The sequence below is a fragment of the Mustela lutreola genome, chromosome 2, assembly GCF_030435805.1.
Source record: "Mustela lutreola isolate mMusLut2 chromosome 2, mMusLut2.pri, whole genome shotgun sequence".
Lineage (NCBI taxonomy): Eukaryota > Metazoa > Chordata > Mammalia > Carnivora > Mustelidae > Mustela > Mustela lutreola.
In genome coordinates, this window is record NC_081291.1 from 73,630,222 (window position 1) to 73,645,132 (window position 14,911).

General features: G+C 42.8%; 1 long non-coding RNA gene across 1 annotated transcript; it reads left to right on the forward strand.

Moving 5' to 3' along the window:
- Window positions 1-325: 325 nt before the first annotated feature.
- LOC131824422 (uncharacterized) lies at window positions 326-13,138 on the forward strand. Its single transcript, XR_009350853.1, has 3 exons — window positions 326-730; window positions 10,619-10,731; window positions 11,460-13,138. It is a non-coding gene; the product is annotated as an uncharacterized LOC131824422 (long non-coding RNA).
- Window positions 13,139-14,911: the final 1,773 nt, after the last annotated feature.

Genomic DNA, 14,911 nt, shown 5'->3' on the forward strand with positions numbered 1-14,911 from the left:
TCAGAGGCCTTGCCTGGGGAGGGGTCTCCTGAGCCATGGCCCTTGCTGGAACTTGAAAGCCCCACCCCCCATTCAGCATGTGCCTCCTCTCCTCCATCTTTTAGTCACTAGGCATTAGAAAAGCTCTCCCCTTGTTTTATCTGGCAGAATCTTGGGACAATAATTGGACTAGGTTCAACTGGCCAGGAAACCAAAGCCCACAGAAAAATGCCTCATGACTCCTGCCAACCCCTGCTCCCTGCCAGTCCCAGCGCCGGACAAACAGCCCTGCCAGCGTTTGGATTCGAGAGGGGAAGTACATTCCGTATGTGGAAGCCACATAATGGAAGTTATGTACTTTTCGGGGACTGAGTGGGCCCGTGCCACGGCTGCTCCCATTATGTGGCTCATGAAAGGGTTTCACCTTCTGTACTGGAAGGGAGTTGGTCTGTCTACAACAAAGGCGTTCGCCTCTGTGGCTTTCTGAAAAAAGAATGTGTGTGCTTGTCAAAACAGAACTTTCCTGCGTACTTGGAAGAGTAGGCCTGACTGCCTGCCAGAAAGGAGCAAGACTCAGTCTGGTTAAAAAGGGAGAAAAATTCCACTGAGCAGGCCTGTTAGCCACTGCCCAGGACAGCCTTCCTCTCTCACAAAGACATTTGTTCACTGTGCATGGCTGCCTTCCCTCGCAACTTCCTGCCAGGGCGGTTCGATGCAGCATGGAAGGTGGAGAGCTGGCGAAGTCACGGGGGTGAGTATTTTCCTATCATGGAAAGGTAAATAAAACTTTTCTCCATGATGGACGGGAGTCGCAAGGCTCACAGAATTATGAGTAATGTGCTAGTAGATACTCTCACTTTGCTTTTCCAATCATTTTTTTCCCTCTAAAGTTGGCTGCTGTTTTCCCTGTGATAGTGGAAAAACAGAGACTCAAAGGTAGCTTGGTCCCAGACCTGGAGAAGGGCCCTGAAAACCCTCTTGGGGATTAATCAGCTGATTGTGATAGCTTGGCTCTCCTCCAGAATTTTGCTCTGGATTCAACCTCCCAATGCAGACCTGAGAATGCATTCAACCACAGCAAAGTTCGGGCAGGGTCCAAATTAGGTAGGACTCTACAAGTACAATAAACACCACCAGTTTATTCTGCAAAGATAATCTAATCTGGGTGTGATTGTCAACTATTTCCTTCCAGCGCTGACAGACCCTTTCCTTTGGTGGCCCCAGATTCCCAAGGAAATTTTCGTAGAACTCAAAAGTTCACCTATCTCCTTGTAAACAGATCATGTCTCCACATCTGCACAATAGACTATTTGAGGCTACGTGTGGATTCTAAGCCCCAGTGGTGAGAATTGCATCCATTTAATTTGAGTGGCCGGTTGCCTTTCCCTAACAAATGAAAATGACCTCCCTGGTTCCTAGGTACGAAAGAAAGAATACAGGCAGATCCTGGGTTAATTTCACAGTTGCCTTGTTGTTTGTGGTTGCAGAAACATTATGCTTTAAGATACCATAGCCCTCAAATATCTGCCTGAATTTCTGGAGACACCAACAAAAGTCTTTGCAGGATGAAGGACATTTTGGGATCTAGTTCCTAAAACTAAAGTTGTGAGCTCCAGGACAATAATAAAGTATTATCGCAGATAGTAATTATTGTTAACTTATGCAAGCTTGTTTAGATGTTAATGGGACTTTTTGTTAACTGATGCATGTAAAGTTACAAATTATTTATTGCTATCAATAGCTTACATCTGTGACCGTGATTGCTTTGTTATTAAGACCATGACTGACTCCCCGGGGCTCTGAGAATGAGTGTGTAACACAAGCCCCTGGTTCGATGCCATGCACCATTCCCTTCCAAGCAGAACTTCATCATTGTGTGAGGGGTTAAAAATCAACAGCAAGGAATAATGATAAATGTGAACAATAAATGAAACTTCAGGAATAGTCTCCTCTGTTACACCGGCTGATTTCCAGAGAGTTCACCTCTTGGGTGTGCTCTGTGGTTCCTGATGATCCGGGCTAATATGTACAGCCAGTGGTAAGACCTTAACAGTGGGATCAAACTGTAATTCAAGAAAAGGATACTAAGTTTAAGAAAAATGAGGGGCACCTGGCTGGCTAAGTCAGTAAAGCATGCACCTCTTGATCTCCAGGATGTGGGTTGGAGCGCCGCATCTGGTGTAGAGATTACTTAAAAATAAAATCTTTAGGCATGCCTGGGTGGTTCAGTTGGTTAAATGTCTGCCTTCAGCTCAAGTCATAGTTCTAGGGTCCTGGGATCGGGCTTCCTGCTCAACCTGCTTCTCCCTCTGCCTGCTACACCCTCTGCTTGTGCTCTCTCTTTCTGTCAAATAAATGAATAAAATCTTAAAAAAAAAATCTTTATAAAACAAATAATAGCATGCGTTTAATAAGGATGGGCACTAAGAAGTTGCCATGAGCATTATGTGTTTCCTCATGTGATGCAATTAGAAGTATAAAATACTCCCTAAGAAGGATTCTTGGCAGAAAGAGTTAAACCTGGCTTTAATCAAGCATTTGGATATAACTACTGCTATGCAGGAAACTCAGGAGATAGAAGAACATGCTAAACAACACTATGAGGGAGAAGTCCGGAAAATGGGAAATTCTATGGGACAAAGGATATATTCCTTGAATGTGCAAATGACTTCGAAAACACTGGAGAGGAGAAACTATTATAGATTAAAGGAAACTTAGGAAATATATTTAAAAAAACCATGTGTGGGTCCATTTTGGATCCTGATTTTATCAAACCAATTGTAAAAGTTTTTGGAGAGACTCTGGAAAATTTGAACGAAGACAGGATATTAGATACTCTGGGTTGGTGATAATACACTAAGGATACTTTAAAAAACAAAAGTGTTTATCTCTGTGCGGGTGTGTGTGTATTGCTTTGAGCCACCTTAGCAAAAAAATTGGATATATTTGAAACAAGATTAGCAAAATGCTGATAAGTGTTGATGTCTGAGTAATGTGTCCATGAGATTTCAGCATATTATTCTCTCGATTTGTTGTACATCAGAAATTTCTGGAATATGTTTCCAAATAAATGAAAAGAAAGTGATGGAGAGATGCAGCTTTTCAGAGAAAGAATCTTGAAAACTTGCTGCTGCCTTACTTTGTGGTGAGCGCGGGGTAGTTCAAAGCAGCATAATGAGCTTAAATGTTGAGGTGGATGGTGGTTGTCAGTACAGGTGACAGCTGGGCAAGTTCGTACTGAAGGTGGCCCATAGGCTGATCACGATCTAAAGACTGAGATCATTAAGTTGTTCTCTCTATCTACTTATCAGACTCGCTTCCAATCATCCTCAAACACATTGAATATCCAGTATAACATTTCCTGGAAAAACAGAAGGAATACAGCATATGCCCTGCTCTTAATGAGTGGACACACCAACACAGAGAGGATTAGAGAATTGGTTGAACAGTATAAACACTTAAGCATCCTTGGCCACTTAAACCACCAATCTTCCAGGATAGATCAGTGGAAAATTATGGCGGCCACGTGGCGTTGTGAGGATGGAAGGGTCAGCCATCTTCGGAGGGTATAGGGATTTTGACCATAGACAGATGCTTGGTAATGCTGCTGGCCTTTCTAATTTGTTAGCCAGGACCCTGGGCTTTGTTGCCCAGTACTTGGGCTTAGGTGGCTAATCCAAGCATGGGGTTTGCTGAGCTATAGCTCCTTGGTCCTAGGCACTTCCCTGATGGATTTCCATCCCTGGCCCTGGGACCGTATAATTTGGACAGCCTCCAGGAGGCATATGGCATATCCATGCTGGAAGCTGCCTTTCCTGGTGACATTGCCCCATACTCCCAGTAGGCCAAGTGCATTTGAATAAGTCTCCACATTGTCTCCTGGGAATAACCATTCTCTTAACTCTGTGCCCTGTTCTCTTCCTGCCTCCTTTCCTGTCATGTACAACAGACCCGGACAACACCATCCCTCACTTTGCTGCTTTTCCAAGAACCCGCGATCACCTGCAGCCCAGCATGTTATTCTGTTTCCCACCCCTTCTCCGTACCTGTTATATTTGAAGAACTCCAAACGATTGTTTAGGCTAATTGCAAAAGATATTTGAATGAGAACAAGTCTCTGGTGAAAGAAAAGCCGTGTTTAGAGAATGCTTTGTTCAGACACAATCTTGTTTCTGAAAAGTATGCACAGTGCCTCTAACTGCTTATCAAACAGTTCCAAGTATAGGTCTTACCTTTTGAATTGCTGGCTTTTAAAGTGGCCTCCCTGGCATCCCAGGTCTCTGCAGAGGTGCTTGAGGGGCCAACCCTGGCTATGAAAGAGGGATAGGATGGAAGAAGACATCTGAGCTTGCAGGGTCCCATGGCCTGCCTTCACCTCAAAGAACTCCTCTTTCTTCTGCTTCATCTAAGACTTAACAAATTTTCCTGTCTAAAAAAAAAAAAAAAGAAAGAAAAAAAGAAAGTCGAATAACAACTGCTTTAATAAGTAAATATTCCAACTGATTGTTTATTTTTAGATAGTCTTTGCTAAAGAGCTTGACAAATGATTCCCTAAGATGTCTGGACATGCTACCTGCAATTTTGTTTCATCTATTTGTTTTGCTAGCAAAACTTTTCTTCATAGTTATCATGAAGACAAACCAGCCCAGTTTTTGTAGAAATTTGCAGAACTAGGGGACCCAAAGGTAATTGCCTTTTCTATAGCTAATCTTTTTCCCAAGCAGAAATTCGGTGTCACCAATCAGCCAACATCCTATTACGGTATGCCTCTGTGGCTCACTCTGCCTTCCCTCAATTCCATACCGGCATTTAGAAGCCACTTGAACATGGCAGGGGCCATGGGGGAAGTAGTCTCTCACTGAACATGAAACCTGAACCTTTTCCTACTAGAAAACCAGATTGATAGATCCAGGTAGCCTCAGATGTGCCCCTCATCACCCTCCTGCTCCCATAATTCCCACAGCGAAATGCCAAGCAACATTTGATAGTGACAGGAAAAACAGCCACACCATCGATCATGAAATACTGGGGCAGCAGTGAGAGTTAATCACTGACTTCTTGTCACTATTTCCGAGAAAAACAATGGCAAAGTTACTGCCTGATAACCACAAAGTACCTTCATGTTTCAGAGCAGATAAACAAATTGCGGGTGCCACTATCACTTCCAAACCTGAGAGGAATGCATTAAACAGAGGTTAGGGAACAAACTAAGGAAAAGAGAATGACGTCCTAATAACTGTCATGTTCCCAGTAAGGAGTCAGACAGCCATATATATATTCTCTGGCCAATGGTGGGGAATGGGGGTATTTCATTTTATGCCAACAAATATTTATGGAGCACATGCTCCAAGCAAAGTCCTATGATCTCACCAAAGGAGCCACAGGGACAGTGAGAGATGTCTTGTCTTCAAGGTGCTTGTAATCTGGTTACCCAGCAAAGTTGTCTCTAACTGCTATAAAACATAAAGCACAAGGTATTAATACATGAAAGAAACTGACACAGGCACCAGTGTCATGGGTCTGGGGATGGCACATCACACTGAGGACCCAACCTTAGGGTATGACCAACCACCATGCCCTCCTATGCATTTAACAGGAGCCGTACAGCTGGGTTGCCCCTGGTAATGCTGCGGCCCTTTTCATGTAAGCAACACCTGAGTAGGATTGCTCTCTATCTATGGTTACTGTGAGGACCCAGAGAGATTCCCTAGAAAATAGCTTATTGGTCCCAGGAAATTCAGATAACATGAATGCTACATAAACAAAAACAAAAAACAAAAACAAAAAAAGGGAGGATTGTGGTCTTGGCCTGATTTTGAGGCCAGAGACCTCTTTATTCCAAAATATCTCTCCGATTAGCCTCTTTTAGAATACAAGATTTGTCCTGTAAAAAAAAAAAAAAATGCTACCTTTGTAAGGAATTGCACATCGGATTGATAATGGGCCAAGGTGCATTAACAGATGCTCAGAGCTGGCAGGTTTGATAGAAAGAACATGTCACTGAGTTAACCCACTCCTCCTGTTCCTCAACCTCATCAGGAACTTCAGGTCCCTGATTTCTCCACTTTCTTGCTGTAAATCATCTCTTGCCTCTCCGTCTAGCTAAGGAGTGGATACTCATTCCAGGGAAGGTTATTATAAAGTTATGGAGAAGTCCTATTGAATCCAAAGATGGGAAACTAAGCTAGCCCCATGGGGATTTAGGAGCTGGAGCTGTTCTCTCCATATCTTAGGTACAGTTTTCTCACTTCTTCTTCTTTCTACCTACCTGTTTTCTCCTCTGTCTGCAGATCACCTTCTTTTACCATCTCATCAACTTGTTCATGGCCCCCAAATAGCCATTCCAGCCCTAGGTCTATTGGGATCCCCAGTGTCCATGTCTTTTGGATAAAATCCCCAAAGTAGAGGTTCTGATTACTCAGCTTGCATGCCATGGCCTGACAGTTGGCCTGCAGCCAGGCATTAGTTGAGTCAGATGCCCCCCTTTGCCTCCCACCGACAGTTCAGTCAGGAAGGTAAGACTACATGATCCAAGGTATCCCACAACACACACCCACTAGAAATCAGTCTACTTGGACCGCCACAACAAAGTACCACAGACTGGGTGGCTTAAACAACAGAAATTGATTTTTTCAGTTCTGGAGGCTGGAAGTCTGATCTAAGTGTTGGCAGGTTTGGTTTCCTCTGAGGCTTCTTTCCTTGGCTTGCAGATGGCCTCCTTCTTGCTTTGTCCTAACGTGGTCTGTGTTGTCTGTGTCCTAATCTTATTCTTCTTTTTTTAAAGATTTTTACTTATTTGACAGAGAGAAAGAGAGAGAGAGCACAAGCCAGGGGAGCAGCAGAAGGAGAGAGAGAAGCAGACTCCCCACCAAGCAGGGAGCCTGACATGGGGCTCGATCCCAAGACGGAATCATGACCTGAGCTGAAGGCAGATGCTTAACTGACTGAGCCACCCAGGGGGTCCTGTCTACATCCTAATCTTCTTTTTGTTTGTTTGTTTGTCCTAATCTTCTTATAAGGATACCTGCCATATTAAATTAGGGCCCACCCTAGTGGCCCCATCTTAACTTAATTACCTCTTTAAAGGCCCTATCTCAAAATATAGTCACATTCTGAGTCAGACTGAGTGTTAGGCCTTCAGATTTCAATTGGGAGGCCAAGTCAGCCCATGAAGTCCAATATGCCCACCAGAAGGAATGTGGGAGGGAAGAGAATAACCGATTTCTCTCATGCCATGGTCTATGATTTTTCCGCCAGAATCCTCAACTCCTATATCATTGTTTTTGCCTCACACACCTGAGGGGGAAAAAAAAGAAGAAACCTTTATACCAGTATTAATGTCTTGGCCTATACTTACGCTGCCAATCACTTTTAAAGAAAATCATTCCACTACTCATACTGGTGGCACAGCAAGTTCTCCATCATCAGAGGGACCCAGAGGGACCTTGGTGTGCCCTAAAACAGCCCTTGTCTCTTTTTCACAGTGTCTGTTTCAATTCTTTCTACTCTCCTCAAACCTCTTCCCTCTTGGCAAATATTCTTACTTGCTCTTCCTTATAGAAGATGGAATGCATCTGAGAAGGACTCTCCTTTGACTTCCTGCTACTGAAATTACAAACATACCTGCATCCACTCTTAACCTTCTTCTCCCTCCTTCTAGTTGAAAGGAAGGAACTCCTCTCCTGCCTGAGACCAGTCCCAACTTCTGGCTCTGGGTCTCTCTTCTTCCAGTCTCTGGGATCTCCTCCCTGACATCTCTTCTCCATTCCACCTGGTTCTTTTTCATCAGATTTCTTCTCTGTGAAACAAAATAATCTTCCCACAACCCATATTCTTTCTAGCTAATCCTCAGAGCAAACATTTAAAAAGGCTTGACTACAAATGCTTTCCACTTCCTCACCTCCCATTTGTTCCTCAACAGTCAATGTGGCTTCTGTTTCAATCACTGCTAAATGGCATGACTCCTTGCCACCCCCTATTATACTCCTTAACTGAAAAATTAAATCTCTGCCTTTAAGAATGGGCTACATAACTTTTATCTGTGTTCCCATAGCATTTGATTTTTGTTCTTATCATGAAATTTATTGCAATGACTTCCAATGATCCATTTACTTCATGATTATAAGTTCCTTGAATAGAAGGGTTAGTTTTTTGCTTGCTAAGGCATCCTGCCTGCTTCAGTGTCCAGAACAAAGAAAGATATTCAAGGTTACGGAGCTAGTGATTGACAATGCCATTCTTCAAACCCAAGTCAATGCCAATCCCATTCTAGAATAGGCTCTGTCTCTAATTATCAAAGAGATTTCTTTAGACCAGTGCTTCTCAGACTTTAATGTGTGTGCTCATCACCAGAGCATCTCATTAAAAGGTAAATTCTGATTCAGCAGGTATAAGATGGGGTGTAAGGTCTGCACTTCTAACAAGCTTCCAGGAAATGCTACTATTGCTGGGTCCCACCTAAAAGTAAGGGTCCAGTGATATAAAAACAAAATGCTTTCATAGAATATATCAGAGAGAGTCTCCCTCACCCAGTGTAAGCTCAGACCCCAAACACAATGTGAGAGGGACTGAGAAGGGGTCCCTTTGCCTTCTGTTTTCTTTCTCCAGTCTCAGAGCACCTGCTCCCTGTCAACCATGATTCCTTCCTGTGCAGTTATACATTTCAACTCACACTGCAGTTCTTGACTGTGTTTCTCGCTCTAGGAAAGATTCCAATTTGACAGTGGAGGATGAGATAAATCCTGAGTTATCAAATTGTATTTCCTGAATCTGTCTAAACAAATTCCCTTAAAACTTGCTGAGGAAATGGTTCCACTATTTCCCCAGTAATCTGGGTAGAGTTGATGTCATTCAAAGCCCAGAGATCAGCTAGGGCCATCCCCTTCTCTTTCTTTAAGGTGCATCACTCTAAGGAGAACTTCTCGCTTTCCTCTATAAGAAATTGAAGAGACAGTGCCTGTGAGCCAACTGAGCAAGGGATCACCCCTCCACAGTGGAGAAGGCAACTGGATGTCACAGTGGGCTACCGTGTGTTGGGTATCAAAGTCACTGATTGTGGGTCACTTCTACTATGTACACCTAGCTCTCTATTTCTAATTGAATTAAACATAAGCCCTTCTTTCCAACTTAGTAGCCACCATTACGTTACTCTACCATACCTACTCAACTTTCTTAATATTACTTTAACTTATTTATGTATATCCTATCAAGACACAAAAAAGGAGCACTGATGAGCTGAAAATTTAATAAAAAACAAAAACACATAGATATGATGATGCAAATGGGAGCAATGAAAAAGTCACTAAAACAAGAGGAAATTAACAAAAGCTAAGTCTCTAGAACCTCAGGAGACTTTAGTTTCCAAATATATTATCAATTTCTTTCTATTCCAAAGTTGTCTAGGAAAACCTAAACCAGAGCCAGCTGTCTTGCAAAAATCTAAATTTGTACCAGTGCTCAAAAAGGAGACAGGAAGATATGCAAAGCTGGATTAGCTTAAACCCTCCCTTCTATCAAGAAAACCTCCCATGTGTGCTCCCTTAGTGAGGGTAGGGTCAATGACAATGTGTTTGTCACATGTGCTTGCTTTCCTTCCCAGTTAAAATGTACATTTCTGCACAAAGGTATGTGTCTCTCTTCTGAATGCAAACTTCTTATGAAAACTTCAAATATTACCACTCCCCCAGAGTACCTTAAACTCTCATTTCAATAAGCTCCACTGAGACTTTCATATAAACTCTTGCATAGAAAGTCTACAATTTTTCCCCTCTTCATATCCACGCCCCTTTCAGGGGTGGTTTAGTTGCTCTTCCAATCAAGAAGTGGAATTACTCCCCCACTCCTAAAAGCTGAGCTGGCCAAATGACTTTCTTTGACTAACACAATGTGGCAGAAATAATATGTGGGAGTTTCAGACCTAGACTTCAAGAGACCTTGTATGCTTCTGCTTGCTCCCTGGGGCCCTTGGCTTCTGCCATGGGAACAAGTACAGACTAGCCAAATGGAGGATGAAAGACAACATGAGGTAGAGTCAACCCAGCTCTCCCAGCATAGGTACCAGACATATAAGGGAGAACAGCCAAGATGAGCAAAGTCAGCCCCAAGCAACCCACCAGCTGACCATAGGTATATGAGTGAGTCCCCCCACGATCACCCTAGTCTGGCCAAGATAAGAAGAAATATCCAGTTGAGGTTCACAAATATTTTGATAAAACCTCAGTGTTTATATTTACCAGATTATGTTAACTCATGGAAATAAACACAAAATTGATGGTGCATTCCCAGAAGAATTCCTTGATTTGCAAATAATATTCAATCATGTCATTTTTTTTTTTTTTTATTTTTTTTTTTTATTTTTTTTTTTTTATAAACATATATTTTTTATATACATATATTTTTATCCCCAGGTCTGTGAATCACCAGGTTTACACACTTCACAGCACTCACCAAATCACATACCCTCCCCAATGTCCATGTCATTTTGAAAACTTTCATGAATGTGTGGCCAGAGCCAGAGAGCTAGCTTCCCTACCTCACCACCCCTTCCATTATAAGCCATGTGGCCAACACAGAGCTAAGCACATAGTAGGACTTCAATGTAAATGGGATGAATACATACAGCTTCACATCTGTCTTACAGAAAAACTGAAATTGATCATTAAGAATCCTGCAGACCAAGATCAGCTCTAAATAAGATTACTTCTTCCTGGTCCCAGGGGGACAACTGTCCTACCCGGACAACAAGTTTTCCAGGTAGGAAAACGTCTATTTTTCTGGCCCAGTAGGCTAGGAGTTCTCAACCTTTTTTTTTTTTTTTTTCTCCTGCTCTCACACCTTGAGGGACACACACTGTCTTAGATAATGGTAGCTCACCACAGAATTGTGCTAGGCCCTTCCTCCCGTGGTGAGATGTGGTACTTATCAGAGTAACAGTGCATGTGTGTTGTTTGAAAATGCCTTCCAAGTAATTCTGATCTGCCCCCCTCCATCTACATGGAGAATCACAAGGGCTGTTATCTCAGAGTGGATAACAATCTGTTTTCAAGCCTTCCCTGAACTATATAAGCTTCTAGTCCTCTGCTGTGCAATATGGCCTCTATGCATCTATAGCTGTTCCAATTTAAATTAATTATAATTAAATAACATGAAAACTTCAGTTCATCAATGACACATTTTAAGCACTCCACAGCCACTTGTGAGCAGAACAACACAGAGAATATTGTCACCACAGGACCTTCTACCAGACAATGCTATTCTAGTCTGCCTGGGAACCCCCTTAGGCTCCTACAACCTCTCTGTCCCACAGTAACTCATCTTGTTGTCCAGTCTTCAGTTTCTCTGCTCCCTTTGCATTGCTTTTTTATTGATCTTTTCTACCTTTTGCCCATTGTGCCCCTTCTCCCCCTGAAGTCAGGAGCCACCCAGAGCACCTTCCCCCAGGGTCCTGGATGTCAACAGCTTCAGTATTTTCCTTCCTCTAGGAGCACATTGAAAACCCACATTTACATTTAAATGAAAGTCCTACTTCAACCAGACAGAGGTATGCCTCGAAATAAATCCATATATTTCAGGTAAGGGAGTTATCTTCATTCTCGTAATGTAACCTGTCTGGACTCCATTGGAAATTATTACAAACCCGCCGTTCCCAGTGCCTTCAGGAACAGAGTGCCGATGTGGTCTGTCGGCTAGGAATCCAGGTTGCAAACCTTTGCTGAGGGCTGGCTTCCACTCTTTCTTTGGCTGTGCTGTCTCTAAAATAACCGATAGCAGTTTAAAGCTGAGCAATAAGTCTTGCTGCTATAATTGGACATGGAGCAGAAAAAGACCTCGAGCTGTAATGGGAGGTATGTTTGCTAAAGGTGATCCATCTTTCCCTCCTTCAGGAATCTGCTCCTGCTGGCCATTTCCAAATCTAAGAAGGATCATCTTGACCTCTTAATGATCCTGGCAATGAGAGGAATAAATAAGAGTACCCATGCTGATGTTGGGTTCCTCTGGAAGCAGATTTGGAAACAAGGATTTTAATACAAATAGTTTATGTAGGAGGTTATCCCAGGAAGCACAGTTTGGGGTGATCAGATGAGGGGGAAGGGAAGCAAGCCAATGTGGGAAGCATTGATTACAGCTATAACCAACTGTGGCTCTATCCACTAGGGTCCCCCGGAGATAGTGTAGACCATGTTTTGGTGTTGTTGAGATGGGGCATTTATTTTTCAACTACCAATTTGTTAATTTTTGTTCCTGGGGACATTAACTACCTATACCACCTATGAACACATCAAACACAATCCTGTGGTGAGAGGCAGCCCTCAGAGTAATTGCATGGATTATCAACAAGGATGGGAATGGTAACATCAAGGGGCTACACATGGGGAACCAATGGCTCTGCTACACCCCTCTTCTTAATAGATAGGGATTTCATCCATTTTCATAAGCAAGCAGGAGGTTTGTTATTCTATCACCTGGACCATTTCAAAAACCATCTCCCCTCATGATGCATGGTGAGAACCATATCATGGTTCTTTACCCTAGAATATGGAAGTCAACCTGGACTCTGAGAAGTTATAATGGGTACCACAGATTTGCTGCATTGGCCTCCTCAGTTTTATTTTTGCCATCCTACATGATTGTGATGGAGGGGTCTAAGGATCACAAAAACCTGCCTGTCTTCCAGCTGCAGAGGAGGACGCATGCCCAGGGCCAGGCTAATCATAGTCCTCTTATGGCTATTAAATGTTCAAAGGGCTCGCCTGGGCCTCAAGCAGTGTCAATTGGAATCCTTTAGCAAGATTTCATATATGGATGCTGGGGGAGTGAGCTTCTCAAGGGCCGTGTAAGCTTGGAAGTGCCAAGGACCAACTTGCCGTCCACAGAAAGAGAATATCTGGAAAATGAAGCCATACTGGGGAAAGTGAGACCAAGGAACTGATAGACAGAGACTGAGTTATGATGAAAATGTGAGCACCTGGATCCAGCTTTGCCTGAAGTCAGTCCACTCCTAACTTTCAAAGCTCACAAGTCAACAAATGCCACTAGCTATTAAGGTTAATTTTAAGCTGGGCTCCTGTCACTCAATTGAAAGAATCCTTTCCAAACAATGTGCCCCCTGAATATCATACTCTTTGTTGTTTTGAGAGCAGACTCTTCATCCATTAGACTATACAGTGAGAAGATAGGCCACTGCATTCACCACTGGGGTGTCAGCATCACCTTTGTGTGCCCTCCCTTTCCTCCAAGGTCCGTGGAGGAAGACCCACTTTGCTTGAGATTTTCTTGACTCATAGACATTGTAAGTTGTATAACTGATCAGTTTCCTTCCTCACATTGGCTGCTAAGAACACCTGAGGGAAAATGTGTTCTGTTTCTCCTCCCATCATTGCCCAAATTCTTCACATCTTTTATGCTTTGAATTATAGGTATTTTTGTACACCACCAAAAATCCATTTTATTTTTCTTTTGAATAAGAAGAATTGCAGCAGCTGTGTTCACACTATTCAACTTTAGCTTGTAGCTACAGTGGACTAATACTTGTGTGCAACAGCAACCCTACCCACTGAACTTGTTTTTTTGGTTGTTGTTGTTTTTTTGTTTTGTTTTGTTTTGTTTTTTGCCTCGGAGCTTCTCCAAAGCAACCAGGGCTTACTCAGTCCACACAAGCACCACCCAAAAGGCAAAAGGTTGGGGGATTGATATCCTCAGGAGAAACCCTCTATCGAAGGAGGATGAGGATTAGTACAAAAATGCCTCAGCTTCCTATTGGCTAAGAGGACTCTTTTGAGGTGTATTTTACACTATTCCTTAGGGACCCCTTCCCTCTCCCCCCCAAATTGTGCTCAGGTGCCCATGGAAATAGCCAGCTTTTATTTGCTTTAAGAGCTCACCACTGAGGTACCTTTGTGGTTCTGACAGTTAAGCATCTGCCTTTGGCTCGAGTCATGATCTCAGGGTCCTAGGATCATGCCCTTGCTCTCTACTCAGTGGGGAGCCTGCTTCTCTCTCTTCCTCTGACTCCTTCCTTCACTTGTTCTTTCTCTCAAATAAATAAAAAAAAAATCTTAAAAAAAAAAAGAACTCACCACTTACTAGCTTTTCTTCTTCCTATTATCTCACTCCCCCCATTTCCTTATGTTATTTCCTGGAATCACCTGCAAAAAACTGCAGGCACCCTTCCACAGGTCGTTGTCAGGCTCTGTTTTCAGTAGAACCCAAACCAAAAGAGAAATAAGTAAGTTAAATTAAAATAAACAAATAAATTAGTTAACAACCTTTTTCCCCCCCACACCCCATTTGTGAAGATGCTAACTGAAACAGCAATTGTGCAAAAAATAGTGCAAATTCAATATGTTTGGCTGAAAATGGCATAGAAAGTGTCTGAGAAAGGTCCCCCCACCAAGCATGAGGATCATATTCCCTTGGCAGGGAGGGCTGTGACGAGATTCTGGAGGGAAGCCAAACAATCACAAGACTCGGTCGGACACTCCGCTGCCTGCTGGTTGCAGAATGAAAGAAAAATCACTTGAGGTGAGGATCTCCTTCTAGTCTGCAGGCTTGCAGACACATTTATATATACATACCATGCCATTATACTAAAGAGAATTACACTAAAATAAATGGAAAAGAAACAAATATAAAACTTGAAACTTGAAAGAAAAATAAATTAGCTAATTATTTCCACATCTAACCATTTGGTACAAATGTCTGGCAGGATGTAACATTCTCCCTCCCTTTTCTGTGAAGAAAATTTCCACAGCATTTGTTCCCAACCATGTAATGTATTTCCTGTTGTGATCTGTGAGCTGTTCACGCCAACCTGATGGCTCGCTTCCGTTAAACCTTCCCCTTACAGCAGGCAGAAGTGATGATGTTCTCTGGGATGGGAGGGGATGGCTGCCCCATAGCCTGGGGACTCCCCTGCTCTGAGACCATCCTAAAT